Source organism: Carica papaya, chromosome 8 (genome assembly GCF_054855325.1).
Source record: "Carica papaya isolate Zhongbai chromosome 8, ASM5485532v1, whole genome shotgun sequence".
NCBI classification, from domain to species: domain Eukaryota; kingdom Viridiplantae; phylum Streptophyta; class Magnoliopsida; order Brassicales; family Caricaceae; genus Carica; species Carica papaya.
The window spans coordinates 17,384,094-17,411,504 of NC_142316.1; the positions used below are offsets into that span (position 1 = coordinate 17,384,094).

Here is a 27,411-nt window from a genome sequence, read left to right on the forward strand (position 1 = left end):
AATTTATCTATTTGCAGCGTGAAATTAAACGGGTGCGATCATACCAGCACTAATGCACCGGATCCCATCAGAACCCCGCAGTTAAGTGTGCTTGGGCGAGAGTAGTACTCGAATGGGTGACCTCCTGGGAAGTCCTCGTGTCGCACTAATTTTTTTTTTCAGACGGGTCATTCGACGTTACGCGCGACTGAAACTAGAGTCCGCTGGTTTATACGCAAATGTGAGTCAAGAAGCAGGGGCATTTTAATTGATATTAGAACGAGAAGGAGAGATGCAGAGTGCACGCACAAGGAAACAAATGACGGGAGGGGGGATGGAGGGAGAAAAAGTGTATGTATTTGCAGCGCATAATGAAATATGAGCAATCATACCAGCACCAATGCAACGGATTCTATCAGAACTCCGCAAGTTAAGGGTGCTTGGGCGAGAGTAGCACTAGGATGGGTGACCTCCTGGGAAGTCCTTTTGTCGCACTAATTTTTTTTTTCAGACGGGTCGTTCGACGTTACGCGCGACTGGAACTAGGGTCCACTGGTTTATACGCAAATGTGAGTCAAGAAGCTGGGGCATTTTAATCGATATTAGAACGAGAAATAGAGATGCAGAGTGCACGCACAAGGAAACAAATGACGGGAGGGGGGATGGAGGGAGAAAAAGTGTATGTATTTGCAGCGCAGAATGAAACATGAGCAATCATACCAGCACCAATGCAACGGATTCTATCAGAACTCTGCAAGTTAAGGGTGCTTGGGCGAGAGTAGCACTAGGATGGGTGACCTCCGGCGAAGTCCTTATATTTCACCCATTTTCTTAGGAAGTCCTCGTGTTGCACCTATTTTTTTGCAGATGATTCTTTCGACGATACGTTCGACTTGAATTATGGTCCTCAGGTTTATTCGCAAATGTGAGTCACGGCACCGTAGCATTTTACTTGATATTAGAACGAGCACGGGATGTGCAGTGCGCACGCACAAGAAAACAAATGACGGGAGGGGGAAGAAATGGAAAGGAGTTTATGTATTTGCAGCGCAGAATTCACCGGGTGCGATCATACCACCACTAATGCAACGTATCCCATCAGAACTCCGCAGTTAAGTGTGCTTGGGCGAGAGCAGTACTCGGATGGGTGACCTCCTAGGAAGTCCTCGTGTCGCAAATTTTTTTTTTCAGACGGGTCAATCGACGTTACGCGCGACTGGAACTAGGGTCCGCTGGTTTATACGCAAATGTGAGTCAAGAAGAAGGGGCATTTTAATCGATATTAGAACGAGAATGAGAGGTGCAGTGCGAACGCACAAGGAAACAATTGACGGGAGGGGGAAGAAAGGAGAAGGAGTGTATGTATTTGCAGCGCGAAATTAAACCGGTGCGATCATACCAGCACTAATGCAACGGATTCTATCAGAACTCCGCAGTCAAGGGTGCTTGGGCGAGAAAAGTACTCGGATGGGTGACCTCCTGCGAAGTCCTTATATTTCACCCATTTTCTTGGGAGGTAGTCGTGTTGCACACATCTTTTTGCAGATGATTCTTTCAACATTACGCGCGACTTGATTTATGGTCCGCAGGCTTTTTCGCAAATGTGAGTCACGGCGCCGTAGCATTTTACTTGATATTAGAATGAGTACGGGAGGTGCAGTGCAGACGCACAAGGAAACAAATGACGGGAGGGGGAAGAAAAGAGAAGGAGCGTATTTATTTGAAGCGCAAAATTAAACAAGTGGCATCATACCAGCACTAATGCACTGGATCCCATCAGAACTCCGCAGTTAAGTATGCTTTGGCGAAAGTAGTACAATGATGGGTTACCTCCTGGGATGTTCTCGTGTTGCACCCATTTTCTTTTCTTCAGATGTGCCGTTCGACGTTACGCGTGACTTTAATTATGATCCGCAGATTTATTCGCAAATGCGAGTCACGGCGATGTGGCATTTTACTTGATATTTGAACGAGAACGAGAGGTGCAGTGTGAACGCACAAGGAAACAAATGACGGGAGGGGGGATGGAGGGAGAAAAAGTGTATGTATTTGCAGCGCAGAATGAAACATGAGCAATCATACCAGCACCAATGCAACGGATTCTATCAGAACTCCGCAAGTTAAGGGTGCTTGGGCGAGAGTAGCACTAGGATGGGTGACCACCTGTGAAGTCCTTATATTTCACCCATTTTCTTAGGAAGTCCTCGTGTTACACCCATTTTTTTGCAGATGATTCTTTCGACGATACGCGCGACTTGAATTATGGTCCTCAGGTTTATTCGCAAATGTGAGTCACAGCACCGTAGCATTTTAGTTGATATTAGAACGAGCACGGGAGGTGCAGTGCGCACGCATAAGGAAACAATTGACGGGAGGGGGAAGAAAGGAGAAGGAGTTTATGTATTTGAAGCGCGGAATTAAACTTATGCGATCATACTTGCACTAATGCACCGGATCCCATCAGAACTCCGCAGTTAAGTGTGCTTAGGCGAGAGTAGTACTCGGATGGGTGACCTCCTAGGAAGTCCTCGTGTCGCACCAATTTTTTTTCAGACGGGTTGTTCGACGTTACGCGCGACTGGAACTAGAGTCCACTGGTTTATACGCAAATGTGAGTAAAAAAGCAGGGGCATTTTAATCGATATTAGAACGAGAAGGAGAGATGCAGAGTGCACGCACAAGGAAACAAATGACGGGAGGGGGGATGGAGGGAGAAAAAGTGTATGTATTTGCAGCGCAGAATGAAACATGAGCAATCATACCAGCACCAATGCAACGGATTCTATCAGAACTCCGCAAGTTAAGGGTTCTTGGGCGAGAGTAGCACTAGGATGGGTGACCTCCTGCGAAGTCCTTATATTTCACCCATTTTCTTAGGAAGTCCTCGTGTTACACCCATTTTTTTGCAGATGATTCTTTCGACGATACGCGCGACTTGAATTATGGTCCTCAGGTTTATTCGCAAATGTGCGTCACGGCACCGTAGCATTTTACTTGATATTAGAACTAGCACGGGAGGTGCAGTGCGCACGCACAAGGAAACAATTGACGGGAGGGGGAAGAAAGGAGAAGGAGTTTATGTATTTGAAGCGCGGAATTAAACTTATGCGATCAAACAAGCACTAATGCACCGGATCCCATCAGAACTCCGCAGTTAAGTGTGCTTGGGCGAGAGTAGTACTCGGATGGATGACCCCTTGGGAAGTCCTCGTATCGCAACAATTTTTTTTCAGATGGGTCGTTCGACGTTACGCGCGACTGGAACTATGGTCCGCTGGTTTATACGCAAATGTGAGTCAAGAATCAGGGGCATTTTAATCGATATTAGAACGAGAAGGAGAGGTGCAGTGTGAACGCACAAGGAAACAAATCATGGGAGGGAGGGAGGGAAGGAGTGTATGTATTTTCAGCACGAAATTAAACAGGTGCGGTTACACTAGCACAAATGCACCGGATCCCATCAAAACTCCGCAGTTAAGTGTGCTTTGGCGAAAGTAGTACAATGATGGGTTACCTCCTGGGAAGTTCTCGTGTTGCACCCATTTTCTTCTTTTCAGATGTGCCGTTCGATGTTACGCGCGACTTTAATTATGGTCCGCAGATTTATTCTCAAATGTGAGTCACGGCGCCGTGGCATTTTACATGATATTTGAACGACAACGAGAGGTGCAGTGCGCACGCACAAGGAAACAAATGACGGGAGGGGGAAGAAAGGAGAAGGAGTTTATGTATTTGCAGCGCAAAATTAAACAGGTGCGATCATACCAGCACTAATGCACCGGATCCCATCAGAACTCCGCAGTTAAGTTTGCTTGGGCGAGAGTAGTACTCGGATGGGTGACCTCCTGGGAAGTCCTCGTGTCGCATTAATTTTTTTTCCGACGGGTCGTTCGACGTTACGCGCGACTAGAACTAGGGTCCACTAGTTTATACGCAAATGTGAGTCTAGAAGCAGGGGCATTTTAATCGATATTAGAATGAGAAGGAGAGATGCAGAGTGCACGCACAAGGAAACAAATGACGGGAGGGGGGATGGAGGGAGAAAAAGTGCATGTATTTGCAGCGCAGAATGAAACATGAGCAATCATACCAGCACGAATGCAACAGATTTTTTCAAAAATCCACAAGTTAAGGGTGCTTGGGCGAGAGTAGCACTAGGATGGGTGACCTCCTGCGAAGTCCTTATATTTCACCCATTTTCTTAGGAAGTTTTCTTGTTGCACCCATTTTTTTTGCAGATGATTCTTTCGACGATACGCGCGACTTGAATTATAGTCTTCAGGTTTATTCGCAAATGTGAGTCACGGCACCCTAGCATTTTTCTTTATATTAGAACGAGCACGGGAGGTGCAGTGCGCACGCACAAGGAAACAAATGACGGGAGGGGGAAGAAAGGAGAAGGAGTTTATGTATTTGCAGCGCGGAATTAAACGGGTGCGATCATACCAGTACTAATGCACTTGATCCCATCAGAACTCCGTAGTTAAGTGTGCTTGGGCGAGAGTAGAACTCAGATGGGTGACCTCTTGGAAAGTCCTCGTGTCGAACCAATTTTTTTTCAGACGGGTCGTTCGACGTTACGCGCGACTGGAACTAGGGTCCGCTGGTTTATACGCAAATGTGAGTCAAGAAGCAGGGGCATTTTAAACGATATTAGAACAAGAAGGAGAGGTGCAGTGTGAACGCACAAGGAAACAATTGATGGGAGGGGGAGGGAAGGAGAAAAAGTGTATGTATTTGCAGCGCAGAATGAAACAGGTGCGATCATACCAGCACTAATGCAACGGATTCTATCAGAACTCCGTAGGTAAGGGTGCTTGGGCGAGAGTAGTAATAGCATGGGTTACCTCCTGCGAAGTCCTTATATTTCACCCATTTTCTTGTGAAGTCCTCGTGTTGCACCCATTTTTTTGCAGATGATTCTTTCGACGTTACGTGCGACTTGAATTATGGTCCTCAGGTTTATTCGCAAATGTGAGTCACAGCGCTGTAGCATTTTACTTGATATTAGAACGAGAATGGGAGGTTTTGCGCGCACGAACAAGGAAACAAATGACGGGAGGGGAAAGAAAAGAGAAGGAGTGTATGTATTTGCAGCGCGAAACTAAACAGGTGCGATCATACCAGCATTAAAGCCCCGGATCCCATCAGAACTCCGCAGTTAAGTGTGCTTGGGCGAGATTAGTACTCAGATGGTTGACCTCCTGGGAAGTCCTCGTGTCGCACCAATTTTTTTTCAGACTGGTCGTTCGACGTTACGCGCGTCTGGAACTAGGGTCCGCTGGTTTATACGCAAATGTGAGTCAAGAAGCAGGGGCATTTTAATCGATATTAGAACGAGAATGAGAGGTGAAGTGTGAACGCACAAGGAAACAAATGACGGGAGGGGGAAGAAAGGAGGAGTGTATGTATTTGCAGCGCGAAATTAAAGAGGTGCGATCATAGCAGCACTAAAGCCCCGGATCCCATCAGAACTCCGCAGTTAAGTGTGCTTGGCGAGAATAGTACTCTGATGGGTGACCACCTGGGAAGCCCTCGTGTTCCACCTATTTGTTTTTGGATGGGTTGTTCGACGTTACGCGCGAATTGAATTATAAACCGCTGGTTCATTTGCAAAGGTGAGTCACGGTGCCGGGGCATATTACTTGATATTAGAACGAGAAAGAGAGATGTAGAGTGCACGCACAAGGAACCAAATGACGGGAGGGGGGATGGGAGGAGAAATAGTGTATGTATTTGCAGTGCATAATGAAACATGAGAGATCATACCAGCACTAATGCAACGGATTCTATCAGAACTCCGCAGTTAAGGGTGCTTGGGCGAGAAAAGTACTCGGATGGGTGACCTCCTGCAAAGTCCTTATATTTCACCCATTTTCTTGGGAGGTCCTCGTCTTGCACCCATCTTTTTGCAGATGATTCTTTCGACGTTACGCGCGACTTGATTTATGGTCCACAGGTTTGTTCGCAAATGTGAGTCACGGCGCCGTGGCATTTTACTTGATATTAGAACGAGTACGGGAGGTGCAGTGCGCACGCACAAGGAAACAAATGACAGGAGGAGGAAGAAAAGAGAAGGAGTGTATGTATTTGAAGCGCAAAATTAAACAAGTGGCATCATACCAGCACTAATGCACTGGATCCCATCAGAACTCTGCAGTTAAGCGTGCTTGGGCGAGAGTAGTACTCGGATGGGTGAGCTCTTGGGAAGTCCTCGTATCGCAACAATTTTTTTTCAGATGGGTCGTTCGACGTTACGCGTGACTGGAACTATGGTCCGCTGGTTTATACGCAAATGTGAGTCAAGAATCAGGGACATTTTAATCGATATTAGAACGAGAATGAGAGGTGCAGTGTGAACGCACAAGGAAACAAATGATTGGAGGCGGGAGGGAAGAAGGAGTGTATGTATTTTCAGCACGAAATTAAACAGGTGCGGTCACACCAGCACAAATGCACCGGATCCCCTCAGAACTCCGTAGTTAAGTGTGCTTTGGCGAAAGTAGTACAATGATGGGTTACCTCCTGGGAAGTTCTCGTGTTGCACCCATTTTCTTTTTTTCAGATGTGCAGTTCGACGTTACGCGCGACTTTAATTATGGTCCGCAGATTTATTTGCAAATGTGAGTCACGGCGCCGTGGCATTTTACATGATATTTGAATGACAACGAGAGGTGCAGTGCGCACGCACAAGGAAACAAATGACGGGAGGGGGAATAAAGGTGAAGGAGTTTATGTATTTGCAGCGCAAAATTAAACAGTTGTTATCATACCAGCACTAATGCACCGGATCCCATCAGAACTCTGCAGTTAAGTGTGCTTGGGCGAGAGTAGTACTCGGATGGGTGACCTCCTGGGAAGTCCTCGTGTTGTATTAATTTTTTTTTGAGACGGGTCGTTCGACGTTACGCGCGACTAGAACTAGGGTCCAATGGTTTATACGCAAATGTGAGTCAAGAAGCAGGGGCATTTTAATCGATATTAGAACGAGAAGGATAGATGCAGAGTGCACGCACAATGAAACAAATGACGGGAGGGGGGATGGAGGGAGAAAAAGTGTATGTATTTGCAGCGCAGAATGAAACATGAGCAATCATACCAGCACGAATGCAACAGATTCTATCAGAAATCCGCAAGTTAAGGGTGCTTGGGCGAGAGTAGCACTAGGATGGGTGACCTCCTTCGAAGTCCTTATATTTCACCCATTTTCTTAGGAAGTCCTCGTGTTGCACCCATTTTTTTGCAGATGATTCTTTCGACGATACGCGCGACTTGAATTATGGTCCTCAGGTTTATTCGCAAATGTGAGTCACGGCACCGTAGCATTTTACTTGATATTAGAACGAGCACGGGAGGTGCAATGCGCACGCACAAGGAAACAAATGACGGGAGGGGGAAGAAAGGAGAAGGAGTTTATGTATTTGCAGCGCAGAATTAAACGGGTGCGATCATACCAGCACTAATGCACCGGATCCCGTCAGAACTCCGCAGTTAAGTGTGCTTGGGCGAGAGTAGTACTCGGATGGGTGACCTCTTGGGAAGTCCTCGTGTCGCACCAATTTTTTTTCAGACGGGTCGTTCGACGTTACGCGCGACTGGAACTAGGGTCCGCTGGTTTATACGCAAATGTGAGTCAAGAAGCAGGGGCATTTTAATCGATATTAGAACGAGAAGGAGAGGTGCAGTGTGAACGCACAAGGAAACAATTGATGGGAGGGGGAGGGAAGGATAAAAATTGTTTGTATTTGCAGCGCAGAATGAAACAGGTGCGATCATACCAGCACTAATGCAACGGATTCTATCAGAACTCCGTAGGTAAGCGTGCTTGTGCGAGAGTAGTAATAGCATGGGTTACCTCCAGCGAAGTCCTTATATTTCACCCATTTTCTTGTGAAGTCCTTTTGTTGCACCCATTTTTTTGCATATGATTCTTTCAACGTTACGCACGACTTGAATTATGGTCCTCAGGTTTATTCGCAAATGTGAGTCACGGCGCTGTAGCATTTTACTTGATATTAGAACGTGAACCGGAGGTGCAGCCCGCACGCACAAGGAAACAAATGACGGGAGGGGAAAGAAAAGAGAAGGAGTGTATGAATTTGCAGCGCGAAACTAAACAGGCGCGATCATACCAGCACTAAAGCCCTGGATCCCATCAGAACTCCGCAGTTAAGTGTGCTTGGGCGAGATTAGTATTCGGATGGTTGACCTCCTGGGAAGTCCTCGTGTCGCACCAATTTTTTTTCAGACTGGTCGTTCGACGTTACGCGCGTCTGGAACTAGGGTCCGCTGGTTTATACGCAAATGTGAGTCAAGAAGCAAGGGCATTTTAATCGATATTAGAACGAGAATGAGAGGTGAAGTGTGAACGCACAAGGAAACAAATGACGGGAGGGGGAAGAAAGGAGGAGTGTATGTAGCGCGAAATTAAAGAGGTGCGATCATACCAGCACTAAAGCCCCGGATCCCATCAGAACTCCGCAGTTAAGTGTGCTTGGGCGAGAGTAGTACTCAGATGGGTGACCACCTGGGAAGCCCTCGTGTTCCACCTATTTTTTTTCGGATGGGTTGTTCGACGTTACGCGCGAATGGAATTATAAACCGCTGGTTCATTTGCAAAGGTGAGTCACGGTGCCGGGGCATATTACTTGATATTAGAACGAGAAAGAGAGATGCAGAGTGCACGCACAAGGAAACAAATGACGGGAGGGGGGATGGGAGGAGAAAGAGTGTATGTATTTGCAGTGCACAATGAAACATGAGGGACCATCCCAGCACTAATGCAACGGATTCTATCAGAACTCCGCAGTTAAGGGTGCTTGGGCGAGAAAAGTACTCGGATGGGTGACCACCTGCGAAGTCCTTATATTTCACGCATTTTCTTGGGAGGTCGTCGTGTTGCACCCATCTTTTTGCAGATGATTCTTTCGACGTTACGCGCGACTTGATTTATGGTCCGCAGGTTTATTCGCAAATGTGAGTCACGGCACCGTGGCATTTTACTTGATATTAGAACGAGTACGGGAGGTGCAGAGTGAACGCACAAGGAAACAAACGACGGGAGAAGGAAGAAAAAAGAAGGAGTGTATGTATTTGAAGCGCAAAATTAAACAAGTGGCATCATACCAGCACTAATGCACTGGATCCCATCAGAACTCTGCAGTTAAGCGTGTTTGGGCGAGAGTAGTACTCGGATGGGTGACCTCTTGGGAAGTCCTCGTATCGCAACAATTTTTTTTCAGATGGGTCGTTCGACGTTACGCGCGACTGGAACTATGGTCCGTTGGTTTATATGCAAATGTGAGTCAAGAATCAGGGGCATTTTAATCGATATTAAAACGAGAATGAGAGATGCAGTGTGAACGCACAAGGAAACAAATGATTGGAGGGGGGGAGGGAACAAGGAGTGTATGTATTTTCAGCACGAAATTAAACAGGTGCGGTCACACCAGCACAAATGCACCGGATCCCATCAGAACTCCGCAGTTAAGTGTGCTTTGGCGAAAGTAGTACAATGATGGGTTACCTCCTAGGAAGTTCTCATGTTGCACCCATTTTCTTTTTTTCATATGTGTCGTTCGACGTTACGCGCGAATAAACCTGCGGACCAAAAATCAAGTCGCGCGTAACGTCGAAAGAATCATCTGTAAAAAGATGGGTGCAACACGAGGACCTCCCAAGAAAATGGGTGCAACACGAGGACTTCCGAAGTGGTCAACCATCCGAGTACTACTCTCGCCCAAGCACCCTTAACTGCGGAGTTCTGATAGAATCTGTTGCATTAGTGCTTGTATGATCCCTCATGTTTCATTCTGCACTGCAAATACATACACTCTTTCTCCTTCCATCCCTTCTCCCGTCATTTGTTTCCTTGTGTGTGCACTCTGCATCTCTCTTTCTCATTCTAATATCAAGTAATATGCCCCCGCACCGTGACTCACCTTTGCAAATGAACCAGCGGTTAATAATTCCATTCGCGCGTAACGTCGAACAACCCATCCGAAAAAAAATAGGTGCAACACGAGGGCTTCCCAATTGGTCACCCATCCGAGTACTATTCTCGCCCAAGCAAATTTAACTGCGTAGTTCTGATGGGATCCGGGGCTTTAGTGCTGGTAAGATCGCACCTGTTTAATTTGTGCGACACGAGGACTTCCCAGGAGGTCACCCATCCGAGTACTAGTCTCGCCCAAGCACCCTTAACAGCGGAGTTCTGATGGGATTCGGTGCATTAGTGCTGGTATGATCGCACCTGTTTAATTTTGCGCTGCAAATACATAAACTCATTCCCCTTTCTTCCCCCTCCCATCATTTGTTTCCTTGTGCGTGCGCACTGCACCTCCCGTTCTCGTTCTAATATCAAGTAAAATGCTACAGCGCCATGACTCACATTTGCGAACAAACCTGAGGACCATAATACAAGTCGCGCGTAACGTCGAAAGAATCATCTGCAAAAAAATGGGTGCAACACGAGGACTTCACAAGAAAATGGGTGAAATATAAGGACTTCGCATGAGGTAACCCATGCTAGTACTACTCTCGCCCAAGCACCCTTACCTACGGAGTTCTGATAGAATCCGTTGCATTAGTGCTGGTATGATCGCACCTGTTTCATTTCGTGCTGAAAATACATACACTCCTTCTCGTTCCCTCCCCCTCCCATCAATTGTTTCCTTATGCGTTCACACTGCATCTCTCCTTCTCGTTCTAATATCGATTAAAAATGCCCCTCCTTCTTGACTCACATTTGCGTATAAACCAGCGGACCCAAGTTCCAGTCGCGCGTAACGTTGAACGACCCGTCTGAAAAAAAATTGGTGCGACACGAGGACTTCCCAGGAGATCACCCATCCGAGTACTACTCGCGCCCAAGCACACTTAACTGCGGAGTTCTGATGGGATCCGGTGCATTAGTGCTGGTATGATCGCACCCGTTTAATTTCGCGTTGCAAATACATAAACTCCTTCTCCTTTCTTCCCCCTCCCGTCATTTGTTTTCTTGTGCATGCGCACTGCACCAACCGTGCTCGTTCTAATATCAAGTAAAATGCTACGGTGCCGTGACTCACATTTGCGAATAAATCTGAGGACCATAATTCAAGTCGCGCGTATCGTCAAAAGAATAATCTGCAAAAAAATGGGTGCAACACGAGGACTTCCTAAGAAAATGGGTGAAATATAAGGACTTCGCTGGAGGTCACCCATCCGAGTACTACTCTCGCCCAAGCACACTTAACTGCGGAATTCTGATGGGATCCGGTGCATTAGTGCTGGTATGATCGCACCTGTTTAATTTCAAGCTGCAAATACATAAACTCCTTCTCCTTTCTTCCCCCTCCCGTCATTTGTTTCCTTGTGCGTGCGCACTGCACCTCTCGTTCTCGTTCAAATATCAAGTAAAATGCCACGGTGCCGTGACTCACATTTACGAATAAATCTGCGGACCATAATTAAAGTCGCGCGCAACGTTGAACGGCACATCTGAAAAAAAGAAAATGGGTGCAACACGAGAACATCCCAGGAGGTAACCCATCATTGTACTACTTTCGCCAAAGCACACTTAACTGCGGAGTTCTGATGGGATCCGGTGCATTTGTGCTGGTGTGACCGCACCTGTTTAATTTCGTGCTGAAAATACATACACTCCTTCTTCCCTCCCCCCCTCCCATCATTTGTTTCCTTGTGCGTTCACACTTCACCTCTCATTCTTGTTCTAATATCGATTAAAATGCCCCTGCTTCTTGACTCACATTTGCGTATAAACCAGCGGACCCTAGTTCCAGACGCGGGTAACGTCGAACGACCCGTTTAAAAAAAAATTGGTGCGACACGAGGACTTCCTAGGAGGTCACCCATCCGAGTACTAATCTCGCCCGAGCACACTTCACTGCGGAGTTCTGATGGGATCCGGTGCATTAGTGCTGGTATGATCGAACCTGTTTAATTTCGTGCTGCAAATACATAAACTCATTTTCCTTTCTTCCCCCTCCCGTCATTTTTTTCCTTGTGCGTGCGCACTGCACCTCCCGTTCTCGTTCTAATATCAAGTAAAATGCTACAGTGCTGTGACTTACATTTGCGAATAAGCCTGAGGACCATAATTCAAGTTGCGCGTAATGTCGAAAGAATCATCTTCAAAAAAATGGGTGCAACACGAGGACTTCACAAGAAAATGGGTAAAATATAAGGACTTCGCAGGAGGTAACCCATGCTAGTACTACTCTCGCCCAAGCACCCTTACCTACGGAGTTCTGATAGAATCCGTTGCATTAGTGCTGGCATGATCGCACCTGTTTCATTTCGTGCTGAAAATACATACACTCCTCCTTCCCTCCCCCTCCCATCAATTGTTCCCTTGTGCGTTCACACTGCACCTCTCCTTCTCGTTCTAATATCGATTAAAATGCCCCTGCTTCTTGACTCACATTTGCGTATAAACCAGCGGACCTTAATTCCAGTCGCGCGTAGCGTCGAACGACCCGTCTGAAAAAAAATTGGTGCGATACGAGGACTTCCCAAGAGGTCACCCATCTGAGTACTACTCTCGCACAAGCACACTTAACTGCGGAGTTCTGATGGCATCCGGTGTATTAGTGCTGGTATGATCGCACCTGTTTAATTTCGCGCTGCAAATACATAAACTCCTTCTCCTTTCTTCCCCCTGCCGTCATTTGTTTCCTTGTGCGTGCGCACTGCACCTACCGTGCTCGTTCTAATATCAAGTAAAATGCTACGGTGCCGTGACTCACATTTGCGAATAAACCTGAGGACCATAGTTCCAGTCGCGCGTATCGTCGAAAGAATCATCTGCAAAAAAATGGGAGCAACACGAGGACTTCCTAAGAAAATGGGTGAAATATAAGGACTTCGCAGGAGGTCACCCATCCTAGTGCTACTCTCGCCCAAGCACCCTTAACTCTCGGAGTTCTGATAGAATCCGTTGCATTGGTGCTGGTATGATTGCTCATGTTTCATTCTGCGCTGCAAATACATACACTTTTTCTCCCTCCATCCCCCCTCCCGTCATTTGTTTCCTTGTGCGTGCACTCTGCATCTCTCATTCTCGTTCTAATATCGATTAAAATGCCCATGCTTCTTGACTCACATTTGCGCATAAACCAGTGAACCCAGGTTCCAGTCGCGCGTAACGTCGAACGACCCTTCTAAAAAAAAAATTAGTGCGACAAGAGGACTTCCCAGGGGGTAACACATCCGAGTACTAATTTCGCCCAAGCACACTTAACTGCGGAGTTCTGACGGGATCCGGTGCATTAGTGCTGGCATGATCACACATGTTTAACTTCGCGCTGCAAATACATAAACTCCTTTTCCTTTCTTCCCCCTCCCGTCATTTGTTTCCTTGTGCGTGCGCACTGAACCTCTCGTTCTTGTTCAGGTATCAAGAAAAATGCCACGGCGCCGTGACTCACATTTGCGAATAAATCTGCGGACCATAATTAGAGTCGCGCGTAACGTCGAACGGCACATCTAAAAAAAAAAAATGGGTGCAACACGAGAACTTCCCAGGAGGTAACCCATCATTGTACTACTTTCGCCAAAGCACACTTAACTGCGGAGTTATGATGGGATACGTTGCATTTGTGCTGGTGTGACCGCACCTGTTTAATTTCGTGCTGAAAATACATACAATCCTTCTTCCTTCCCGCCCTCCCATCATTTGTTTCCTTTTGCGTCCACATTGCACCTCTCCTTCTCGTTCTAATATCGATTAAAATGCCCCTGATTCTTGACTCACATTTGCGTATAAACCAGCGGACCATAGTTCCAGTCGCGCGTAACGTCGAACGACCTATCTGAAAAAAAATTATTGCGATACGAGGACTTCTCAAAAGGTCACCCATCCGAGTACTACTCTCGCCCAAGCACACTTAACTGCAGAGTTCTGATGGGATCCAGTGCATTAGTGCTGGTATGATGCCACTTGTTTAATTTTGCGCTTCAAATACATACACTCCTAATCTTTTCTTCCTCCTCCCGTCATTTGTTTCCTTGTGCGTGCGCACTGCACCTCCCGTACTCGTTCTAATATCAAGTAAGATGCCACGGCGCCGTGACTCACATTTGCGAATAAACCTGCGGACCATAAATCAAGTCGCGCGTAACGTCGAAAGAATCATCTGCAGAAAGATGAGTGCAACACGAGGACCTCCCAAGAAGATGGGTGAAATATAAGGACTTCGCAGGAGGTCACGCATCTGAGTACTTTTCTCTCCCAAACACCCTTAACTGCGGAGTTCTGATAGAATCCGTTGCATTAGTGCTGGTATGATCCCTCATGTTTCATTCTGCACTACAGATACATACACTCTTTCTCCTTCCATCCCCCCTCCCGTCATTTGTTTCCTTGTGCGTGCACTCGGCATCTCTATTTCTCGTTCTAATATCAAGTAATATGCCCCGGCACCGTGACTCACCTTTGCAAATGAACCAGCGGTCTATAATTCCATTCGCGCGCAACGTCGAACAACCCATCAGAAAAAATATAGGTGCAACACGAGGGCTTCCCAAGTGGTCACCCATCCGAGTACTACTCTCGCCCAAGCACACTTAACTGCGGAGTTCTGATGGGATCCGGAGCTTTAGTGCTGGTATGATCGCACCTGTTTAATTTCGCGCTGCAAATACATTCACTCCTTCTCCTTTCTTCCCCCTCCCGTCATTTGTTTCTTTGTGCGTTCACACTTCACCTCTCATTCTCGTTCTAATATCGATTAAAATGCCCCTGCTTCTTGACTCACATTTGCGTATAAACCAGCGGACCCTAGTTCCAGACGCGCGCAACGTCGAACGACCCGTCTGAAAAAAAATTGGTGCGACACGAGGATTTCCCAGGAGGTCACCCATCCGAGTACTAATCTCGCCCAAGCACACTTCACTGCGGAGTTCTGATGGGATCCGATGCATTAATGCTGGTATGATCGCAACTGTTTAATTTTGCGCTACAAATACATAAACTCATTCCCCTTTTTTCCCCCTCCCGTCATTTGTTTTTTTGTCCGTGCGCACTGCACCTCTCGTTCTCGTTCAAATATCAAGTAAAATGCCACGGCGCCGTGACTCACATTTGCGAATAAATCTGCGGACTATAATTAAAGTCGCGCGTAACGTCGAACGGCACATCTGAAAAAAAGAAAATGGGTGCAACACGAGGACTTCGCAAGAAAATTGGTGAAATATAAGGACTTCGCAGGAGGTAACCCATGCTAGTACTACTCTCGCCCAAGCACCCTTACCTACGGAGTTCTGATAGAATCCGTTGCATTAGTGCTGGTATGATCGCACCTGTTTCATTTCGTGCTGAAAATACATACACTCCTTCTCCTTCCCTCCCCCTCCCATCAATTGTTTCCTTGTGCGTTCACACTGCACCTCTCCATCTCGTTCTAATATCGATTAAAATGCCCCTGCTTCTTGATTCACATTTGCGTATAAACCAGCGGACCCTAGTTCAAGTCGCGTGTAACGTCGAACGACCCGTCTGAAAATAAATTTGTGCGACACAAGGACTTCCCAGGAGGTCACCCACCTGAGTACTACTCTCGCCCAAGCACACTTAACTGCGGAGTTCTGATGGGATCCAGTGCATTAGTGCTGGTATGATCGCACCCTTTTAATTCCGCGCTGCAAATACATAAACTCCTTCTCCTTTCTTCCCCCTCCCGTCATTTGTTTTCTTGTGCATTCGCACTGCACCTCCCGTGCTCGTTATAATATCAAGTAAAATGCCACGGCGCCGTGACTCAAATTTGTAAATAAACCTGCGGACCATAAATCAAGTCGCGCGTAACGTCGAAAGAGTCATCTGCAAAAGGATGGGTGCAACAGGAGGACCTCCCAAGAAATTGGGTGAAATATAAGGACTTCGAAGGAGGTCACCCATCCGATTACTTTTCTCGCCCAAGCACCCTTAACTGCGGAGTTCTGATAGAATCCGTTGCATTAGTGCTGGTATGATCCCTCATGTTTCATTCTGCACTGCGAATACATACACACTTTCTCCTTCCATCCCCCCTCCCGTCATTTGTTTCCTTGTGCGTGCAATCTGCATCTCTCTTTCTCGTTCTAATATCAAGTAATATGCCCCGGCACCGTGACTCACCTTTGCAAATGAACCAGCGGATTATAATTCCATTCGCGCGTAACGTCGAAAAACCCATCCGAAAAAAAATAGGTGCAACACGAGGGCTTCCCAGGTGGTCACCCATCCGAGGACTACCCTCGCCCAAGCACACTTAACTGCGGAGTTTTGATGGGATTCGGGGCTTTAGTGCTGGTATGATCACACCTGTTTAATTTCGCGCTGCAAATAGATACACTCCTTCTCCTTTCTTCCCCCTCCCGTAATTTGTTTCCTTGTGCGTTCACACTTCACCTCTCATTCTCGTTCTAATATCGATTAAAATGCCCCTGCTTCTTGACTCACATTTGCGTATAAACCAGCGGACCCTAGTTCCAGAAGTGCGTAACGTCGAACGACCCGTTTAAAAAAAAATTGGTGCGACACGAGGACTTCCTAGGAGGTCACCCATCCGAGTACTAATCTCGCCCAAGAGCACTTAACTGCGGAGTTCTGATGGGATCTGGTGCATAAGAGCTGTTATGATCGCGCCTGTATAATTTCGCGCTGCAAATACATAAACTCATTCTCCTTTCTTCCCCCTCCCTCTATTTGTTTCCTTGTGCGTGCGCACTGCACCTCCCGTGCTCGTTCTAATATCAAGTAAAATGCTACGGCGCCGTGACTCACATTTGCGAATAAACCTGAGGACCATAATACAAGTCGCGCGTAACGTCGAAAGAATCATCTGCAAAAAAATGGGTGGAACACGAGGACTTCCTAAGAAAATGCGTGAAATACAAGGACTTCGCAAGAGGTCACCCATCCTAGTGCTACTCTCGCCCAAGCACCCTTAACTTGCGGAGTTCTGATAGAATCTGTTGCATTGGTGCTGGTATGATTGCTCATGTTTCATTCTGCACATTAAATACATACACTTTTTCTCCCTCCATCCCCCCTCCCGTCATTTGTTTCCTTGTGCGTGCACTCTGCATCTCTCATTCTCGTTCTAATATCGATTAAAATACCCCTGCTTCTTGACTCACATTTGCGTATAAACCAGTGGACCCTAGTTCCAGTCGCGCGTAACGTCGAACGACCCGTCTGAAAAAAAAATTAGTGCGACACGAGGACTTCCCAAGAGGTCACCCATCAGAGTACTACTCTCGCCCAAGCACACTTAGCTGCGGAGTTCTGATGGGAACCGGTGCAATAGTGCTGGTATGATCGCACCCGTTTAATTTTGCGCTATAATTACATAAACTCATTCCCCTTTCTTCCCCCTCCCGTCATTTGTTTCCTTGTGCGTGCGCACTGTACCTCTCGTTCTCGTTCTAATATCAAGTAAAATGCCACGGCGCCGTGACTCACATTTGCGAATAAACCTGAGGACCATAATTCAAGTCGCGCGTAACGTCGAAAGAATCATCTGCAAAAAAATGGGTACAACACAAGGACTTCACAAGAAAATGGGTGAAATATAAGGACTTCGCAGGAGGTAACCCATGCTAGTACTACTCTCGCCCAAGCACCCTTACCTACGGAGTTCTGATAGAATCCGTTGCATTAGGGCTGGTATGATCGCACCTGTTTCATTTCTTGCTGAAAATACATACACTCCTTCTCCTTCCCTCCCCCTCCCATCAATTGTTCCCTTGTGCGTTCACACTGCACGTCTCCTTCTTGTTCTAATATCGATTAAAATACCCCTGCTTCTTAACTCACATTTGCGTATAAACCAGCGGACCCTAGTTCCAGTCACGCGTAACGTCGAAAGACCAGTCCGAAAAAAAATTGGTGCGACACGAGGACTTCCCAAGAGTTCACCAATCCGAGTACTACTCTCGCCAAAGCACACTTAACTGCGGAGTTCTGATGGGATCCGGTGCATTAGTGCTGGTATGATCGCACCCGTTTAATTCCGCTCTGCAAATACATAAACTCCTTCTCCTTTCTTCCCCCTCCCGTCATTTGTTTCCTTGTGCGTGCGCACTGCACCTCCCGTGCTCGTTTCAATATAAAGTAAAATGCTACGGTGCCGTGACTCACATTTGCGAATAAACCTGAGGACCATAGTTCCAGTCGCGCGTATCGTCGAAAAAATCATCTACAAAAAAATGGGTGGAACACGAGGACTTCCTAAGAAAATGGGTGAAATATAAGGAGTTCGCAGGAGGTCACCCATCCTAGTGCTACTCTCGCCCAAGCACCCTTAACTTGCAGAGTTCTGATAGAATCCGTTGCATTGGTGCTGGTATGATTGCTCATGTTTCATTCTGCGCTGCAAATACATACACTTTTTCTCCCTCCATCCTCCCTCCCGTCATTTGTTTCCTTGTGCGTGCACTCTGCATCTCTCCTTCTCGTTCTAATATCGATTAAAATGCCCATGCTTCTTGACTCACATTTGCGTATAAACCAGTGGACCCTAGTTCCAGTCGCGCGTAACGTCGAACGACCCGTCTGAAAAAAAAATTAGTGCGACACGAGGACTCCCCAAGAGGTCACCCATCCGAGTACTACTCTCGCCCAAGCACACTTAACTACGGAGTTCTGATGGGATCCGGTGCATTAGTGCTGGTATGATCGCACCTGTTTAATTTTGCGCTGCAAATACATAAACTCCTTCTCCTTTCTTCCCCCACCCGTTATTTGTTTCATTGTGCGTGCACACTGCACCTCTCGTTCTCATTCAAATATCAAGTAAAATGCCACGACACCGTGACTCACATTTGTGATTAAATCTGCGGACCATAATTAAAGTCGCGCATAACGTTGAACAGCACATCTGAAAAAAAGAAAATGGGTGCAACACGAGAACTTCCCACGAGGTAACCCATCATTATAATACTTTCGCCAAAGCACACTTAACTGCGGAGTTTTGATGGGATCCGGTGCATTTGTGCTGGTATGATCGCACTTGTTTAATTTCGCGCTGCAAATACATACACTCCTTCTTCCCTCCCCCCCTCCCACCATTTGTTTCCTTGTGCGTTCACACTGCACCTCTCCTTCTCGTTCTAATATCGATTAAAATGCCCCTGATTCTTGACTCACATTTGCATATAAACTAGCGGACCATAGTTCCAGTCGCTCGTAACGTCGAATGACTCATCTGAAAAAAAATTGTTGCGATACGAGGACTTCCCAAGAGGTCACCCATCCGAGTACTACTCGGACCCAAGCACACTTAACTGCGGAGTTCTAATGGGATCCGGTGCATTAGTGCTGGTATGATCGCACCTGTTTAATTTTGCGTTGCAAATACATAAACTCCTTCTTCTTTCTTCCCCTTCCCGTCATTTGTTTCCTTGTGTGTACGCACTGCACCTCTCGTTCTCGTTCAAATATCAAGTAAAATGCCACGGCGCTGTGACTCGCATTTGCGAATAAATCTGCGGACCATAATTAAAGTCGTGCGTAACGTCGAATGGCAAATCTGAAAAAAAAAAATGGGTGCAACACGAGAACTTCCCAGGAGGTAACCCATCATTGTACTACTTTCGCCAAAGCACACTTAACTGCGGAGTTCTGATGGGATCCGGTGCATTAGTGCTGGTGTGACCGCACCTGTTTAATTTCGTGCTGAAAATACATACACTCCTTCTTCCCTCCCCCCCTCCCATCATTTGTTTCCTTGTGCGTTCACACTGCACCTCTCATTCTCGTTCGAATATCGATTAAAATGCCCCTGATTCTTGACTCAAATTTGCGTATAAACCAGCGGACCATAGTTCCAGTCACGCGTAACGTCGAACGACCCATCTGAAAAAAAATTATTGCTATACGAGGACTTCCCAAGAGGTCACCCATCCGAGTACTACTCTCGCCCAAACACCCTTAACTGCAGAGTTCTGATGGGATCCAGTGCATTAGTGCTGGTATGATGCCACTTGTTTAATTTTGCGCTTCAAATACATACACTCATTCTCTTTTCATCCTCCTCCCGTCATTTGTTTCCTTGTGCATGCGCACTGCACCTCCCGTACTCGTTCTAATATCAAGTAAAATGCCACGGCGCCGTGACTCACATTTGCGAATAAACCTGCATACCATAAATCAAGTCGCGGTAACGTCGAAAGAATCATCTGCAAAAAGATCGGTGCAACACGAGGACCTCCCAAGAAAATGGGTGAAATATAAGGACTTCGCAGGAGGTCACCCATCCAAGTACTTTTCTCGCCCAAGAACCCTTAACTGCGGAGTTCTGATAGAATCCGTTGCATTAGTGCTGGTATGATCCCTCATGTTTCATTCTGCACTGCAAATACATACACTCTTTCTCATTCCATCCCCCCTCCCGTCATTTGTTTCCTTGTGCGTGCACTCTGCATCTCTATTTGTCGTTCTAATATCAAGTAATATGCCCCGACACCGTGACTCACCTCTGCAAATGAACCAGCGGTTTATACCATTCGCGCGTAACGTCGAACAACCCATCCGAAAAAAAATAGGTACAACACGAGGGCTTCCCAAGTGGTCAACCATCCGAGTACTACTCTCGCCCAAGCAGACTTAACTGCGGAGTTTTGATGGGATCCGGGGCTTTAGTGCTGGTATGATCGCACATGTTTAATTTTGCGCTGCAAATACATACACTCCTTCTCCTTTCTTCCCCCTCCCGTCATTTGTTTCCTTGTGCGTTCACACTTCACCTCTCATTCTCGTTCTAATATCGATTAAAATGCCCCTGCTTCTTGACTCACATTTGCGTATAAACCAGCGGACCCTAGTTCCAGACGCGCGCAACGTCGAACGACCTGTCTGAAAAAAAATTGGTGCGACACGAGGACTTCCCAGGAGGTCACCCATCCGAGTACTAATCTCGCCCAAGCACACTTCACTGCGGAGTTCTGATGGGATCCGGTGTATTAGTGCTGGTATGATCGCACCTGTTTAATTTCGCGCTGCAAATACATAAACTCCTTCTCCTTTTTTCCCCCTGCCGTCATTTGTTTCCTTGTGCGTGCGCACTGCACCTACCGTGCTCGTTCTAATATCAAGTAAAATCCTACGGTGCCGTGACTCACATTTGCGAATAAACCTGAGGACCATAGTTCCAGTCGCGCGTATCGTCGAAAGAATCATCTGCAAAAAAATGGGTGCAACCCGAGGACTTCCTAAGAAAATGGGTGAAATATAAGGACTTCGCAGGAGGTCACCCATCCTAGTGCTACTCTCGCCCAAGCACCCTTAACTTGCGGAGTTCTGATAGAATCCCTTGCATTGGTGCTGGTATGATTGCTCATGTTTCATTCTGCGCTGCAAATACATACACTTTTTCTCCCTCCATCCCCCCTCCCGTCATTTGTTTCCTTGTGCGTGCACTCTGCATCTCTCATTCTCGTTCTAATATCGATTAAAATGCCCTTGCTTCTTGATTCACATTTGCGTATAAACCAGTGGACCCAGGTTCCAGTCGCGCGTAACGTCGAACGACCCGTCTAAAAAAAAATTAGTGCGACACGAGGACTTCCTAGGAGGTCACCCATCCGAGTACTACTCTCGCCCAAGCACACTTAACTGCGGAGTTCTGACGGGATTCGGTGCATTAGTGCTGGTATGATCGCACCTGTTTAATTTCGCGCTGCAAATACATAAACTCCTTCTCCTTTCTTCCCCCTCCCGTTATTTGTTTCCTTGTGCATGCGCACTGAACCTCTCATTCTCGTTCAAATATCAAGAAAAAAGCCACGGCGCCGTGACTCACATTTGCGAATAAATCTGCGGACCATAATTAGAGTCGCGCGTAACGTCGAACGGCACAACTGAAAAAAAAAATGGGTGCAACACGAGAACTTCCCAGGAGGTAACCCATCATTGTACTACTTTCGCCAAAGCACAATTAACTGCGGAGTTCTGATGGGATCCGGTGCATTTGTGCTGGTGTGACCGCACCTGTTTAATTTCGTGCTGAAAATACATACACTCCTTCTTCCCTCCCGCCCTCCCATCATTTGTTTCCTTTTGCGTTCACATTGCACCTCTCATTCTCGTTCTAATATCGATTAAAATGCCCCTGATTCTTGATTCACATTTGCGTATAAACCAACGGACCATAGTTCCGAACGCGCGTAATGTCGAACGACCTATATGAAAAAAAATTGTTGTGATACGAGGACTTCTCAACAGGTCACCCATCCGAGTACTACTCTCGCCCAAGCACGCTTAACTGCAGAGTTCTGATGGGATCCAGTGCATTAGTGCTGGTATGATGCCACTTGTTTAATTTTGCGCTTTAAATACATACACTCCTAATCTTTTCTTCCTCCTCCCGTCATTTGTTTCCTTGTGCGTGCGCACTGCACCTCCCGTACTCGTTCTAATATCAAGTAAAATGTCACGGCGCCGTGACTCACATTTGCGAATAAACCTACGGACCATAAATCAAGTCGCGCGTAACGTCGAAAGAATCATCTGCAGAAAGATGGGTGCAACACGAGGACCTCCCAAGAAGATGGGTGAAATATAAGGACTTCGCAGGAGGTCACGCATCCGAGTACTTTTCTCGCCCAAACACCCTTAACTGCGGAGTTCTGATAGAATCCGTTGCATTAGTGCTGGTATGATCCCTCATGTTTCATTCTGCACTACAGATACATACACTCTTTCTCCTTCCATCCCCCCTCCCATCATTTGTTTCCTTGTGCGTGCACTCTGCATCTCTATTTCTCGTTCTAATATCAAGTAATATGTCTCGGCACCGTGACTCACCTTTGCAAATGAACCTGCGGTTTATAATTCCATTCGCGCGTAACGTCGAACAACCCATCCGAAAAAAAATAGGTGCAACACGAGGGCTTCCCAAGTGGTCACCCATCCGAGTACTACTCTCGCCCAAGCACACTTAACTGCGGAGTTCTGATGGGATCCGGAGCTTTAGTGCTAGTATGATCGCACCTGTTTAATTTCGCGCTGCAAATACATACACTCCTTCTCCTTTCTTCCCCCTCCCGTCATTTGTTTCTTTGTGCGTTCACACTTCACCTCTCATTCTCGTTCTAATATCGATTAAAATGCCCCTGCTTCTTGACTCACATTTGCGTATAAACCAGCGGACCCTAGTTCCAGACGCGCGTAACGTCGAACGACCCGTCTGAAAAAGAATTGGTGCGACACGAGGACTTCCCAGGAGGTCACCCATCCGAGTACTAATCTCGCCCAAGCACACTTCACTGCGGAGTTCTGATGGGATCCGGTGCATTAGTGCTGGTATGATCGCAACTGTTTAATTTTGCGCTACAAATACATAAACTCATTCCCCTTTCTTCCCCCTCCCGTCATTTGTTTTTTTGTGCGTGCGCACTGCACCTCTCGTTCTCGTTCAAATATCAAGTAAAATGCCACGGCGCCGTGACTCCCATTTGCGAATAAATCTGCGGACCATAATTAAAGTCGCGCGTAACGTCGAACGGCACATCTGAAAAAAAAAAAATGGGTGCAACACGAGGACTTCACAAGAAAATTGGTGAAATATAAGGACTTCGCAGGAGGTAACCCATGCTAGTACTACTCTCGTCCAAGCACCCTTACCTACGGAGTTCTGATAGAATCCGTTGCATTAGTGCTGGTATGATCGCACCTGTTTCATTTCGTGCTGAAAATACATATACTCCTTCTCCTTCCCTCCCCCTCCCATCAATTGTTTCCTTGTGCGTTCACACTGCACCTCTCCTTCTCGTTCTAATATCGATTAAAATGCCTATGCTTCTTGATTCACATTTGCGTATAAACCAGCGGACCCTAGTTCAAGTCGCGCGTAACGTCGAACGACCCGTCTGAAAATAAATTTGTGCGACACAAAGACTTCCCAGGAGGTCACCCACCCGAGTACTACTCTCGCCCAAGCACACTTAACTGCGGAGTTCTGATGGGATCCGGTGCATTAGTGCTGGTATGATCGCACCCTTTTAATTCCGCGCTGCAAATACATACACTCCTTCTCCTTTCTTCCCCCTCCCGTAATTTGTTTCCTTGTGCGTTCACACTTCACTTCTCATTCTCGTTCTAATATCGATTAAAATGCCCCTGCTTCTTGACTCACATTTGCGTATAAACTAGGGGACCCTAGTTCCAGACGCGCGTAACGTCGAACGACCTGTCTGAAAAAAAAATTGGTGCGACACGAGGATTTCACAAGAAAATGGGTGAAATATAAGGACTTCGCAGGAGGTAACCCATGCTAGTACTACTCTCGCCCAAGCACCCTTACCTACGGAGTTCTGATAGAATCCGTTGCATTAGTGCTGGTATGATTGCACCTGTTTCATTTCGTGCTGATTTATGGTCCGCAGGTTTATTCGCAAATGTGAGTCACGGCGCCGTGGCATTTTACTTGATATTAGAACGAGTACAGGAGGTGCAGTGCGCACGCACAAGGAAACAAATGACGGGATGAGGAAGAAAAGAGAAGGAGTGTATGTATTTGAAGCACAAAATTAAACAAGTGGCATCATACCAGCACTAATGCACTGGATCCCATCAGAAATCTGCAGTTAACTGTGCTTGGTCGAGAGTAGTACTCGGATGGGTGACCTCTTTGGAAGTCCTCGTATCGCAACAATTTTTGTTCAGATGGGTCGTTCAACGTTACGCGCGACTGGAACTATGGTCCGCTGGTTTATACGCAAATGTGAGTAAAGAATCAGGGGCATTTTAATCGATATTAGAACGAGAAGGAGAGTTGCAGTGTGAACGCACAAGGAAACAAATGATGGGTGGGAGGGAGGGAAGAAGGAGTGTATGTATTTTCAGCACGAAATTAAACAGGTGCGGTCACACCAGCACAAATGCACCGGATCCCATCAGAACTCCGCAGTTAAGTGTGCTGTGGCGAAAGTAGTACAATGATGGGTTACCTCATGGGAAGTTCTCGTGTTGCAGCCATTTTTTTTTTTCATATGATTCTTTCGACGTTACGCGCGACTTGATTTATGGTCCGCAGGTTTATTCGCAAATGTGAGTCACGGCGCCGTGGCATTTTACTTGATATTAGAATGAGTACAGGAGGTGCAGTGCGCACGCACAAGGAAACAAATGACGGGATGAGGAAGAAAAGAGAAAGAGTGTATGTATTTGAAGCAAAAAATTAAACAAGTGGCATCATACCAGCACTAATGCACTGGATCCCATCATAACTCTGCAGTTAAGTGTGCTTGGGCGAGAGTAGTACTCGGATGGGTGATCTCTTGGGAAGTCCTTGTATCACAACAATTTTTTTTCAGATGGGTCGTTCGATGTTACGCGCGACTGGAACTATGGTCCGCTGGTTTATACGCAAATGTGAGTCAAGAATCAGGGGCATTTTAATCGATATTAGAACGAGAAGGAGAGGTGCAATGTGAACCCACAAGGAAACAAATGATGGGAGGGGGGGAGGGAAGAAGGAGTGTATGTATTTTCAGCACGAAATTACACATGTGCGGTCACACCAGCACAAATGCACCGGATCCCATCAGAACTCCGCAGTTATGTGTGCTTTGGGGAAAGTAGTACAATGATGGGTTACCTCCTGGGAAGTTCTCGTGTTGCTCCCATTTTCTTTTTTTCAGATGTGTCGTTCGACGTTACGCGCGACTTTAATTATGGTCCGCAGATTTATTCGCAAATGTGAGTCACGGCACCGTGGCATTTTACTTGATATTTGAACGAGAAAGAGAGGTACAGTGCGCACGCACAAGGAAACAAATGACGGGTGGGGGAAGAAAGGGGATGGAATTTATGTATTTGCAGCGCAAAATTAAATAGGTGCGATCATACCAGCACTAATGCATCGGATCACATCAGAACTCCGCAGTTAAGTGTGCTTGGGCGAGAGTAGTACTCGGATGGGTGACCTCCTGGGAAGTCATTGTGTCGCACTAATTTTTTTTTTAGACGGGTCGTTCGACGTTGCGCGCGACTGGAACTAGGGTCCACTGGTTTATACGCAAATGTGAGTCAAGAAGCAGGGGCATTTTAATCGTTATTAGAACGAGAAGGAGAGATGCAGAGTGCACGCACAAGGAAACAAATGACGGGAGGGGGGATGGAGGGAGAAAATGTGTATGTATTTGCAGCGCAGAATGAAACATGAGCAATCATACCAGCACCAATGCAACGGATTCTATCAGAACTCCACAAGTTAAGGGTGCTTGGGCAAGAGTAGCACTAGGATGGGTGACCTCATGCGAAGTCCTTATATTTCACCCATTTTCTCAGGAAGTCGTCGTGTTGCACCCATTTTTTTGCAGATAATTCTTTCGACGATACGCGCGACTTGAATTATGGTCCTCAAGTTTATTTGCAAATGTGAGTCACGGCACCGTATCATTTTACTTGATATTAGAACGAGCACGGGAGGTGCAGTGCGCACGCACAAGGAAACAAATGACGGGAGGGGGAAGAGAGGAGAAGGAGTTTATGTATTTGCAGCGTGGAATTAAAGGGGTGCGATCATACCAGCACTAATGCACCGGATCCCATCAGAACTCCGCAATTAAGTGTGCTTGGACGAGAGTAGTACTCGGATGGGTGACTTCCTGGGAAGTCCTTGTGTCGCACCAATTTTTTTTCAGAAGGGTCGTTCGACGTTACGCGCGACTGGAACTGGGGTCCGCTGGTTTATACGCAATTGTGAGTCAAGAAGCAGGGGCATTTTAATCGATATTAGAACGAGAAGGAGAGGTGCAGTGTGAACGCACAAGGAAACAATTGAGGGGAGGGGGAGGGAAGGAGAAGGAGTGTATGTATTTTCAGCACGAAATGAAACAGGTGCGATCATACCAGCACTAATGCATCGGATCCCATCAGAACTCTGCAGTTTAGTGTGCTTGGGCGAGAGTAGTACTCGGATGGGTGACCTCCTGGGAAGTCCTCATGTCGCACTAATTTTTTTTTTAAACGGGTCCTTCGACGTTACGCGCGACTGGAACGAGGGTCCACTGGTTTATACGCAAATGTGAGTCAAGAATCAGGGGCATTTTAATTGATATTAGAACGAGAAAAAGAGATGCAGAGTGCACGCACAAGGAAATAAATGACGGGAGGGGGGATGGGAGGAGAAAGAGTGTATGTATTTGCAATGCAGAATGAAACATGAGGGATCATACCAGCACTAATGCAACGGATTCTATCAGAACTTCGTAGTTAAGGGTGCTTGGGCGAGAAAAGTACTCGGTTGGGTGACCTCCTGCGAAGTCCTTATATTTCACCCATTTTCTTGGGAGGTCCTCGTGTTGCACCAATCTTTTTGCAGATGATTCTTTCGACGTTACGCGCGACTTGATTTATGGTCCGCAGGTTTATTCGCAAATGTTAGTCACGGCACCGTAGCATTTTACTTGATATTAGAACGAGCACGGAAAGTGCAGTGC

The 27,411-nt window shown here is 46.7% G+C and overlaps 10 non-coding genes and 42 pseudogenes across 10 annotated transcripts; 23 read left to right on the plus strand and 29 right to left on the minus strand.

Moving 5' to 3' along the window:
• The first annotated feature begins 30 nt into the window (after window positions 1–30).
• On the plus strand, window positions 31–149 carry LOC148245473 (5S ribosomal RNA). The gene has a single exon (XR_015815554.1). It is a non-coding gene; the product is annotated as a 5S ribosomal RNA (ribosomal RNA).
• Window positions 150–1,040: 891 nt separating this feature from the next.
• Window positions 1,041–1,159, plus strand: LOC148245474 (5S ribosomal RNA; annotated as a pseudogene).
• A 205-nt stretch (window positions 1,160–1,364) lies between these two features.
• On the plus strand, window positions 1,365–1,483 carry LOC148245475 (5S ribosomal RNA; annotated as a pseudogene).
• A 919-nt stretch (window positions 1,484–2,402) lies between these two features.
• LOC148245476 (5S ribosomal RNA) lies at window positions 2,403–2,521 on the plus strand (annotated as a pseudogene).
• A 561-nt stretch (window positions 2,522–3,082) lies between these two features.
• On the plus strand, window positions 3,083–3,201 carry LOC148245477 (5S ribosomal RNA; annotated as a pseudogene).
• Window positions 3,202–3,402: 201 nt separating this feature from the next.
• On the plus strand, window positions 3,403–3,521 carry LOC148245478 (5S ribosomal RNA; annotated as a pseudogene).
• Window positions 3,522–3,730: 209 nt separating this feature from the next.
• On the plus strand, window positions 3,731–3,849 carry LOC148245479 (5S ribosomal RNA). Its single transcript, XR_015815248.1, has one exon. It is a non-coding gene; the product is annotated as a 5S ribosomal RNA (ribosomal RNA).
• A 562-nt stretch (window positions 3,850–4,411) lies between these two features.
• LOC148245480 (5S ribosomal RNA) lies at window positions 4,412–4,530 on the plus strand (annotated as a pseudogene).
• Window positions 4,531–5,089: 559 nt separating this feature from the next.
• On the plus strand, window positions 5,090–5,208 carry LOC148245481 (5S ribosomal RNA; annotated as a pseudogene).
• Window positions 5,209–5,410: 202 nt separating this feature from the next.
• Window positions 5,411–5,528, plus strand: LOC148245482 (5S ribosomal RNA; annotated as a pseudogene).
• A 561-nt stretch (window positions 5,529–6,089) lies between these two features.
• LOC148245483 (5S ribosomal RNA) lies at window positions 6,090–6,207 on the plus strand (annotated as a pseudogene).
• A 203-nt stretch (window positions 6,208–6,410) lies between these two features.
• Window positions 6,411–6,529, plus strand: LOC148245484 (5S ribosomal RNA; annotated as a pseudogene).
• Window positions 6,530–6,738: 209 nt separating this feature from the next.
• On the plus strand, window positions 6,739–6,857 carry LOC148245485 (5S ribosomal RNA; annotated as a pseudogene).
• Window positions 6,858–7,419: 562 nt separating this feature from the next.
• On the plus strand, window positions 7,420–7,538 carry LOC148245486 (5S ribosomal RNA). Its single transcript, XR_015815804.1, has one exon. It is a non-coding gene; the product is annotated as a 5S ribosomal RNA (ribosomal RNA).
• A 559-nt stretch (window positions 7,539–8,097) lies between these two features.
• Window positions 8,098–8,216, plus strand: LOC148245487 (5S ribosomal RNA; annotated as a pseudogene).
• A 196-nt stretch (window positions 8,217–8,412) lies between these two features.
• Window positions 8,413–8,531, plus strand: LOC148245488 (5S ribosomal RNA; annotated as a pseudogene).
• A 561-nt stretch (window positions 8,532–9,092) lies between these two features.
• Window positions 9,093–9,210, plus strand: LOC148245489 (5S ribosomal RNA; annotated as a pseudogene).
• Window positions 9,211–9,414: 204 nt separating this feature from the next.
• LOC148245490 (5S ribosomal RNA) lies at window positions 9,415–9,533 on the plus strand (annotated as a pseudogene).
• A 456-nt stretch (window positions 9,534–9,989) lies between these two features.
• LOC148245491 (5S ribosomal RNA) lies at window positions 9,990–10,108 on the minus strand (annotated as a pseudogene).
• A 6-nt stretch (window positions 10,109–10,114) lies between these two features.
• Window positions 10,115–10,233, minus strand: LOC148245492 (5S ribosomal RNA; annotated as a pseudogene).
• Window positions 10,234–10,793: 560 nt separating this feature from the next.
• On the minus strand, window positions 10,794–10,912 carry LOC148245493 (5S ribosomal RNA). The gene has a single exon (XR_015814473.1). It is a non-coding gene; the product is annotated as a 5S ribosomal RNA (ribosomal RNA).
• A 235-nt stretch (window positions 10,913–11,147) lies between these two features.
• On the minus strand, window positions 11,148–11,266 carry LOC148245494 (5S ribosomal RNA; annotated as a pseudogene).
• Window positions 11,267–11,475: 209 nt separating this feature from the next.
• On the minus strand, window positions 11,476–11,594 carry LOC148245495 (5S ribosomal RNA; annotated as a pseudogene).
• A 204-nt stretch (window positions 11,595–11,798) lies between these two features.
• LOC148245496 (5S ribosomal RNA) lies at window positions 11,799–11,917 on the minus strand (annotated as a pseudogene).
• Window positions 11,918–12,473: 556 nt separating this feature from the next.
• On the minus strand, window positions 12,474–12,592 carry LOC148245497 (5S ribosomal RNA; annotated as a pseudogene).
• Window positions 12,593–13,154: 562 nt separating this feature from the next.
• LOC148245498 (5S ribosomal RNA) lies at window positions 13,155–13,273 on the minus strand (annotated as a pseudogene).
• Window positions 13,274–13,804: 531 nt separating this feature from the next.
• On the minus strand, window positions 13,805–13,922 carry LOC148245499 (5S ribosomal RNA; annotated as a pseudogene).
• A 561-nt stretch (window positions 13,923–14,483) lies between these two features.
• LOC148245500 (5S ribosomal RNA) lies at window positions 14,484–14,602 on the minus strand. The gene has a single exon (XR_015814593.1). It is a non-coding gene; the product is annotated as a 5S ribosomal RNA (ribosomal RNA).
• Window positions 14,603–14,807: 205 nt separating this feature from the next.
• LOC148245501 (5S ribosomal RNA) lies at window positions 14,808–14,926 on the minus strand (annotated as a pseudogene).
• Window positions 14,927–15,489: 563 nt separating this feature from the next.
• LOC148245502 (5S ribosomal RNA) lies at window positions 15,490–15,608 on the minus strand (annotated as a pseudogene).
• Window positions 15,609–16,168: 560 nt separating this feature from the next.
• On the minus strand, window positions 16,169–16,287 carry LOC148245503 (5S ribosomal RNA; annotated as a pseudogene).
• Window positions 16,288–16,492: 205 nt separating this feature from the next.
• Window positions 16,493–16,611, minus strand: LOC148245504 (5S ribosomal RNA; annotated as a pseudogene).
• A 562-nt stretch (window positions 16,612–17,173) lies between these two features.
• LOC148245505 (5S ribosomal RNA) lies at window positions 17,174–17,292 on the minus strand (annotated as a pseudogene).
• Window positions 17,293–17,851: 559 nt separating this feature from the next.
• Window positions 17,852–17,970, minus strand: LOC148245506 (5S ribosomal RNA; annotated as a pseudogene).
• A 562-nt stretch (window positions 17,971–18,532) lies between these two features.
• LOC148245507 (5S ribosomal RNA) lies at window positions 18,533–18,651 on the minus strand. Its single transcript, XR_015814970.1, has one exon. It is a non-coding gene; the product is annotated as a 5S ribosomal RNA (ribosomal RNA).
• A 209-nt stretch (window positions 18,652–18,860) lies between these two features.
• On the minus strand, window positions 18,861–18,979 carry LOC148245508 (5S ribosomal RNA; annotated as a pseudogene).
• A 204-nt stretch (window positions 18,980–19,183) lies between these two features.
• On the minus strand, window positions 19,184–19,302 carry LOC148245509 (5S ribosomal RNA; annotated as a pseudogene).
• Window positions 19,303–19,510: 208 nt separating this feature from the next.
• On the minus strand, window positions 19,511–19,629 carry LOC148245510 (5S ribosomal RNA; annotated as a pseudogene).
• A 204-nt stretch (window positions 19,630–19,833) lies between these two features.
• LOC148245511 (5S ribosomal RNA) lies at window positions 19,834–19,951 on the minus strand (annotated as a pseudogene).
• A 557-nt stretch (window positions 19,952–20,508) lies between these two features.
• Window positions 20,509–20,627, minus strand: LOC148245512 (5S ribosomal RNA; annotated as a pseudogene).
• Window positions 20,628–20,832: 205 nt separating this feature from the next.
• On the minus strand, window positions 20,833–20,951 carry LOC148245513 (5S ribosomal RNA). The gene has a single exon (XR_015815830.1). It is a non-coding gene; the product is annotated as a 5S ribosomal RNA (ribosomal RNA).
• Window positions 20,952–21,512: 561 nt separating this feature from the next.
• On the minus strand, window positions 21,513–21,631 carry LOC148245514 (5S ribosomal RNA; annotated as a pseudogene).
• Window positions 21,632–21,838: 207 nt separating this feature from the next.
• LOC148245515 (5S ribosomal RNA) lies at window positions 21,839–21,957 on the minus strand (annotated as a pseudogene).
• A 206-nt stretch (window positions 21,958–22,163) lies between these two features.
• On the minus strand, window positions 22,164–22,280 carry LOC148245516 (5S ribosomal RNA; annotated as a pseudogene).
• A 560-nt stretch (window positions 22,281–22,840) lies between these two features.
• On the minus strand, window positions 22,841–22,959 carry LOC148245517 (5S ribosomal RNA). Its single transcript, XR_015815905.1, has one exon. It is a non-coding gene; the product is annotated as a 5S ribosomal RNA (ribosomal RNA).
• Window positions 22,960–23,164: 205 nt separating this feature from the next.
• Window positions 23,165–23,283, minus strand: LOC148245518 (5S ribosomal RNA). The gene has a single exon (XR_015814902.1). It is a non-coding gene; the product is annotated as a 5S ribosomal RNA (ribosomal RNA).
• A 563-nt stretch (window positions 23,284–23,846) lies between these two features.
• Window positions 23,847–23,965, minus strand: LOC148245519 (5S ribosomal RNA). Its single transcript, XR_015815483.1, has one exon. It is a non-coding gene; the product is annotated as a 5S ribosomal RNA (ribosomal RNA).
• An 859-nt stretch (window positions 23,966–24,824) lies between these two features.
• On the plus strand, window positions 24,825–24,943 carry LOC148245520 (5S ribosomal RNA; annotated as a pseudogene).
• Window positions 24,944–25,474: 531 nt separating this feature from the next.
• On the plus strand, window positions 25,475–25,593 carry LOC148245521 (5S ribosomal RNA; annotated as a pseudogene).
• A 209-nt stretch (window positions 25,594–25,802) lies between these two features.
• LOC148245522 (5S ribosomal RNA) lies at window positions 25,803–25,921 on the plus strand (annotated as a pseudogene).
• A 562-nt stretch (window positions 25,922–26,483) lies between these two features.
• Window positions 26,484–26,602, plus strand: LOC148245523 (5S ribosomal RNA; annotated as a pseudogene).
• A 205-nt stretch (window positions 26,603–26,807) lies between these two features.
• On the plus strand, window positions 26,808–26,926 carry LOC148245524 (5S ribosomal RNA; annotated as a pseudogene).
• The last annotated feature ends 485 nt before the right edge of the window (window positions 26,927–27,411 follow it).